The following is a 7,965-nucleotide window of genomic DNA, read 5'->3' on the forward strand; positions in this document are numbered from 1 at the left end:
GCCCCCGCCGAGGCCGCGCTGCGCCGGGCGGGACGGTGAGGGGCGCGCGCCCCTCCCCCGCCCGCAGCGCCGGGCGCGCGCGCGGCCCCGGCCCGGCCCCGCCCCCTCCGCGCGGCTCACCCCGCGCCGAGCTCGCGCCGCCGCTTTGCGATTTTCGCGCGCTGCCCCTGGGCGCGCGCCGCAGCCCGCCCAATCAGCGGGCGGCGCGCGCGCCTGCGCCGCTGTGCGCGGGGCGGGGCGCAGCCGTTGGGCGAGCGGGGCGCCCGGGACCGGTAACGGTCGGCGCCGGCGGGAGCCTCTTCAGGCCGCGCGCAGTTAGTGGTAAACCCAGCTGTTTACCGGTGACTGTTGAGTAAAACGGGTCGAGGACCGATTTTGTGCGGGCCCGTGGGAATAAAATAAAACAAGTTTTGGTTCTGGATATACAGCTTACGGGAGCAAGTCATTCCACAGGAGAATCAAAATAACGAGGACGCTTGATAGACCCCTGGTGAACGTGATAGTTTCTTAGGGATTGTTCAACATTAAACGTAAGAAATAGCTTCAATTCAGTTTCCGAGTGCCAGGGCTACACCTCTTTCCATGAGACATTGTTTTGGTTTCTAGAATAAAAATCTTTGGTTTTGCCTTTGCCGATCAGTTCAAGCCTAAGTGCAAAACCTGCTGAACATCTGCTTGACCTTCTCAGCATCAGCAGACCATGTAAGTCCGGTTCCCAACCCACGAGCGAGAGAAGAGCAGAGAGGCCGATAATTGCAGGATTCAGCTTTATTACCAGATAGCTGGGCTCCCCAGCTCACCCTCAAAAGGGGAATCTTGCGCAAGGACCCCAGCGGTTCCGCGCGCACGGTTTATAACCAGCAAGGGAGTGGGCGGTTACACAAAAACTAGGTATTTCCTTTTAAGGTCCGGCCGCTCCGGATTCTCTTCGGATTGGTCGTACCGAGTGTCGCTCCTCGAAATCTTCCCGCGCCCGGCGGCGGCTCCGCCCCCAGCAGCCGCTCGGCCCTGCCCGGCAGCCAATGGCAGCGCCCCGGGCTCGGGGCAGCCTCGCGCCAGATCCCGCGTGAAGTCGCGCGAGGCGCCCTCGGCCGCCATGAGCCCTGCGGGCCGCCGTCCGCCGCGGGGCATCACGGGAGTGAGAGCTGTGCAGAAACATGATGTTCTGTTCTGACAGCACTGAGATGCCGTATGGTATAATGCAAAATCACAGATGAGGATTTGTGCTTCAGTTTTGCTTTGTGGGTGTTTTGTTTTGTCTTTTGCTTCTGCATTTGCTGCTTTCAGCCAAGAGCTTGTGGGAAATTGCTCCAATATTTTCCTCTTTCTGAGAAGATAACAGCACCTAAAACGGTTGTTTTTTTTAGAAAAGATACCTCACCCTCCTCATGGATATTAATGTTTGTGCTACTCTGTACTTGTGCCTTGAAAGAGCAGTGGATAGTGAGGTACTGCCTGTGGATAGTGAGGTACTGCCTGTAGATCTGGCTGAAGAAAAAGAAAATTATTTGAAAGCACAAAGTCACTAAAAGAATTTTCTCTTCCTGCTAGCTTGGAAGGGATCTTTTTCAGATAGGTTAAAATAAAATCCCACTGACATCAATAATCTGAATTAACAGGCTAATTTATAGTAGATATTCAAACTCCTTTTCCTTATTCATGATTCATAACCTGCAGATTTGGAGAATCTTTTTGGATCATGCTTTACATTTTCTAGCATAAGACACAAGCTCCTAAGTACAAAGCCAGATTGACCCTTCTCTACATAATGATGCCTTGCTGTCCAAATTCATCTTACATTATTTTCTTTTAACACTGCCTTATCAAATGAGTCTTGTGTGCAGTTCTGGGCTGCCCAGTACAAGGAGGACACGAAGGAGAGGGTCCAGCATAGAGCAACAAAGATGGTTAAGGAACTCAAACATCCATCACATGAGGAAAGACTAAGTGAGCTGGGCCTGTTCAGTCTGGATAAGGGAAGACTGAGAGAGGATCATGTTCAAGTACCTGACGGGTGATTGTAGGGAGGATGGGGTCGGGCTCTTCTCGGTGGTGGCCAGTGACAGAACAAGGGGTAACAGGTACAAATTGAAACACAGGAAGTTCCACCTGCACGTGAGGAAGAACTTCTTTCCTGTGAGGGTGACAGAGCCCTGGAACAGGCTGCCCAGAGAGGTTGTGGAGTCTCCTTCTCTGGAGATCTTCCAAACCTGCCTGGATGCCACCCTGTGCCACGTGCTCTGGGTGTCCCTGCTGGAGCAGGGGGGTTGGACTAGATGATCTCTAGAGGTCCCCTCCAACCTCAACCATTCTGGGATTCTGTGAGTCAGCACTTGATGGTTTGAAAGAGAAGTCTCGAGGCATTCTTGGGGAGGCAGCAGTTGCCCCTCGGGCAGTGCACCAGCCAGGCTGGATGGGATGTTTCCCACACATCCCAGCACGTGTGTGGGATGCAGCACAGTGCGAACGCCCACGCTCAGACTGTGAATCTGGTTCATAACTCATGCAAGTCTTCAATCATTCCACTCCTTCCCTTTCTTGTCAAGTGGGAACACAAGAGAATTTCTGTTTATTTTCTATCATCAATTGTGCTAACGCTTCCCTAGATGTCAACTTTTTTCATTATTTCAATGCTGAAGTGTGTAGCTGCTCTGGTACAGTGGAAGAAGCTTGAGTGGAAGAAGTCTGACAACATCATTTCTCGTGGTTCCGACTTACTGTATTCTGTTGCTGTCCGATCTCTGTTTCCGTCTCGCACTCAGGAGTAAAAAGCTGCGTTTTTAAAATGAGCCTAATGTTTATACCAGCAGCAGAAGGAATCTCCTCTATGAAAGAATTGACATCCCACTTCTCATGCACACTGAGACTTAGGGCCCAAGATGTACCAGAAGCTGTGAAAAGGGGAAAAAAAATGGCATATGAGGGTCATGGGGAAACCGTGGTAGATAGATGTGTAAAAATAAATAAATATAAAAGGAAAGATGAAAGTGAATAACTAATATGCACAAACTGCACTGGTGGAAAGATTACCCAATAAGATTACCTTTAAAATGTTTTGATTCACAATAAAAATGGCAGCAAATGCCAATAAAATAGTGTCATATTACTTCAGATATTGTGTATACAGTTTGCTATCCTCCCTCACTTAATAAAAGAAAAACATTTGATGTTTAAAAAAGTATTATTGGTCTACAATAGCAGGTATTACATGGCTAGCTAATTCAGCTGCCTTATCTGAAGGAGAAAACTCCTAATTATAAACCTTTTGAAATTCCAGAAATTATCTGTAACTGTTGGAAGTCACCAAATGTAGCGCCGCTATAGGTAAGAGTGTCATGACTTCAGAATTTGAGTATTTATTCCAAATATCAGGGAATTCCAGACTGTTCCTTTAGAGCTATACCCATCTCCTCTTTCCTGGTGTGTTGTTGTAAAAGCCCCTCATTATGCTTTGCACCTTAATGAGATATCATAGCTTAGAGTGAAATACACTGTATTATCATTTGGTCTTTTGGACAGTATTAAAACAGTATTGATAGGAAAAATACCCCTGTTGGGAGAAAAGAATGAAATACATCTTTTGACAGGTTTGGGGGAAAAAAAAATCCCAGCTGTTTGAAGTGACTCAGAAGTTTGGAATGTTAAAACAAGTATTGGGAGAGATAGATTAATGAGACAGAGTGCAGGTGAGGCACTCAAAGGTGCATGGTAAATATAATTTATCAATACACATGACAATATATTCCATATATTTTATACACATTATAGTCATTAGCTGAAGAGCATCTACATCTCTGAGGAACACAAGAATGTCTGCTTAAAAAACAAAACGCAAAGGGAGAAGAAAATTGCCCTGAGACCCTTTATCTGAAATAAAAATGATGCCTACCTTCAGCTGGTTCTAAGGTTAGTTTAAAATAGTTGCTACAAGGCGACGAGGAGCACAGGCTCCTTGTTTACAATCCACTCCAGTTTGCTGCAGTTTGCTAGCTATTTGTGGGGTTATTAAATAGGCAGAGGTGTCTGTTCTAGCTGTTGATTACCTCCGTGAAAACAGCGCAACTAGAATACTATTTTTTTAGGGAGATAGAACAAGCAAATATTCATGAGGCAGGCAAGAACATTCACTGTGTCCCAAGTAGTAAATAAAAATACTTAGTTTTATCGCAACAGAAATACTGCCATGTCTTTAGCTGGGGAGCTTTTGTGTGGCTGTAAAAAACTGACTGCAACATGACAGTGACATTTTAAAGATGCTCTTTAAACAAGCCTTATCTTAGCTTATGCTAATCCTGTGCCCATGGTATTTCTCAATCCTCTATAATTTGGATGCTTGCGAGCATGATGTTTGGAAATTACATATGCATCAATTAGTTAGTGTGCCTGAATTCATAGCGTGTCTTTTCATTGCATGCATTATTAAAGAGGTTTAAGTCTTTAGCTTGGCTATTGAATATCTTTCTGTCTTTACAGAGATAGAAGCAGGACATCATGGATTCATGTAATCAAAATAATTCATGTTCCTGTACATTTTCAGCAGATGCTGTATAAAGAATGAGCGAAGTCCCGAGACACGGAGAAAGCAGCAAGGTGTAAAAGTCTTTCTTGACTTTCTGTTGCTTTTGACCAGTTGAACATTTGATAAATGCCTGAAGATTGGTCCAGAGGAACTGAACTCAGTGCCTAGAAGCAGAGAGCTTACTCATTGCTATGATATTCTCTGTTAATATTCTGAAAACCTTCAGCAGATTACATGGATGGAACAGAAAATACTTTGCATAGGAGACATGTAATGACTTCGCCTGAGAATGTTCTCTCACTGTTAACAATTTTAAATATTTTAATGAAAATTTTAGTTTCATATACCTGACTATCTTCCTTCCTCCCACACATAAAGTATCCTCCCACACACAAAGTAAGGTATTTACACATTTTAGAACGTGCAAATATAGTAAAAAAGGAAATATGCATTTGGCAGCAAGCAGGAGCCAAAAAAGCACATCAAGAATATGTGATAAATATCATACTTAAACCAATTTACAGAAGCCTGGAGGTGTGAGAAACTGTTCATAATCAAAATGCAAAACTCAGACTCGTGTCAAGTTACAAAGAATTCAGTGCTAGAAAATGAAGTTAATCAGCATAATTAAAAGTACATCAGTGAACTCAAAGACATCAGTCACTGAAAGCCATTAGTATATTTTTCCTTTACAAACTTGATTATTCCAAGCAGGAATATCAAACTAAAAGATTGAATTTCAATAAATTCTTTTTTTTTTTTTTCATGTTCATGTGTGTCACAGAACCCCAGAATGGTTGAGGTTGGAAGGGACCTCTAGAGATCATCTAGTCCAACCCCCCTGCTCCAGCAGGGACACCCAGAGCACGTGGCACAGGACTGTGTCCAGGTGGGTTTGGAAGATCTCCAGAGAAGGAGACTCCACAACCTCTCTGGGCAGCCTGTTCCAGGGCTCTGTCACCCTCACAGGAAAGAAGTTCTTCCTCCTGGGGAGATGGAACTGCCTGTGTTTCAACCTGTACCCATTACCCCTTGTGGTATCACCGACCACCACCAAGAAGAGTTTGGCCCCATCCTCTTCACAGTCTCCTGTCAGATATTGGAACATGTTGATAAGATTCTGTCTCAATCTTCCATGAGAAAACTGATCAAACTTGAAACTAAAATTTCAGATAAACTCGGAGCACTATAAACAATATTTAAATAATTATTCCTTACACAGAGAAATTTTTAAATATACAATATTTATGCACACAAAAAAGTACATCTCAATTTTTCACAGCATGCTACAAATGCAAGACTGTGGTAAAAAGCAAAAACTTGCCACATTACCTCCTGCTTCAAAACACACAGTAACTGTCCATAGAGAAAAAGAGAAAGTGCAAGCATTTATGTAAGTGGATCATTTTCAATGGCATTTTATCATCTGGATGGAGCACCCATATTAAAAGTGGAAGAATAGTTGCCAAGATGGTACAGTAAGCTGTTCTAAGCATGTGTGTTCAACAAAACCAAACAAATCGGAACTGTTGACATGAATACTTACACTAGCAGAGGAAGGAAGAAATTACCAATAATTACTCAATGTGTATATTCCACACATTAACCATATGTTCCTAATAGTAAGGTACAGAGTGCATATTAAAAAAAAAAAAAAAAAAAACACAAAACAGGCTGGAGGACATTGGAACAGTAAACTGGATGGAGGGACAGATTTCTCTCAGGTATTGTCCTTACCTTATGTAGAGAGTTTCAGCTATCCAGTTTGAGGAATTGTCTCCATGGGCTAAATTATTCTGCATTTGCCGAATGTTTTATTTGGTATTTTTTCACAGTCAGATATGCCAATCTGCTAGCCGAACTTCTGTGCCTTCAGGAATTATGTATTTTTTCAGCATAACCTCCATCTCTCACACACAAAGAGAAAGAAAAAACAATCCCTAAGTAGCACTAAAGTAGTAACCAAGATAGCGGACAGCACATCTTCAGGATCACATTCATGGTAATGTTAATCAAAACAGACCCCAAACAATACAGCTGAGCAGTAGATAAACAAGTGCCATCAGCAAATAGCCCGCTTTAAACAAAAACCTCTTTTTTTTTCTTTCACTGAATTTATTGAACAATACAGTATAGTGTTTCTTTGACCTCCTATAGGAAATACAACTCCCAACAGTCCTGTACCTTCCCTGCTTCTTTAAACATTTTGTCATACACAGTCCTTTGCCTGCAATATTCATTGTTGCAAATCTGTGGAATGTGCTCTTTCATAAATCTCGTCTCAGTTGTTTTAGCAGTCCTCTTCCTTTATTGGTATTAACCTTTCTTTAACCTTGTCTATCTTCAGATTTAGCCCCTTCCTTATGACATCCCAGGCAAAATATCAATTTGTTTTCTATCATTCTTTCATTAAAATAATGTTCTCTTGTTTCCTCAAATTTCTTGCTGCTTTAGCTGAATTTTTGCTTTGGATCACCTTAAAATGCTGCTAATTTTGTTTGATGAATCTGATTCGCAGCTGATAACCGTTTACATGCATATAGTGCATATGATATCTTTCATTCAGAAAAGCTTTATACAGCTTTATAAAGTTCATATAAAGCTTGGTTTAAAGATACAATTTAAGCTATCTATGTAATATAAATAAAGCAAAGAAAAAAATTGTAGTATAATGCAGGTAAGTTTGAGAATATGTATCAGTAAATTACAGTGAAATGAATTAAATTATGGTGGGTTATCACAAGTTCAAGTATCAGAATGCAAAATTACTAAGAATTAAGATCACACATAAAATAAATGACAATGTGTTAAGAAACACAAAATAAGAGCCAAAATATCTTCTGGCTACTCATATAATAATCAGGAGACTAAGACAGTTCTGTTCCTCGGTACCAGATTCTGTTTGAAAAAAGTAGCCTCCCCCATAACCCCACAGTGTCGCAGCCCCTGTTTTCTCTCGATGATGAAACTGGAATGTTGCTCAAGAGCCCTAACCCAACCCTAGATTTTGACCGCAGATCTCCTTACATTTACATGCTTCAATCCTTTCACAAGGCTTAAACCAACTTTGGAGACAGGTAAAATCATTAGAAGTTATTTTGTACCCAATCTTAGAAGTTATTTTATACCTAATCTGCTGAAATAGTTTTTATAATAAAATAATCAAGCCAATCAAGATGACTCCCCTCCTCCCCAAGTGGTACAACGTTGAGCATGGAGAGATGTGAAATATGTACAAGCAATCTTGCTTCTTGCTTATTAATTTCTTATATGAAATTCAGTGCCGGTCTGGGCAAGGCACTGGATAAAGAATAGGTGTCTAATAGGTGAAGTCTCCTGTCTCCGTACGTGAGGTCGGCTCCTCTATGAGCCTGCCCAGCTCTGCTGCCTGGCAAGAACAAGGGAGCCTCTCAGTCACCGATACCTGAGCTAGCACAAAACTGCGG

The sequence above is a fragment of the Tinamus guttatus genome, unplaced genomic scaffold (genome assembly GCF_059628265.1).
Source record: "Tinamus guttatus ecotype Peru unplaced genomic scaffold, ASM5962826v1 Tinamus_guttatus_pri_ptg000236l, whole genome shotgun sequence".
NCBI lineage: Eukaryota > Metazoa > Chordata > Aves > Tinamiformes > Tinamidae > Tinamus > Tinamus guttatus.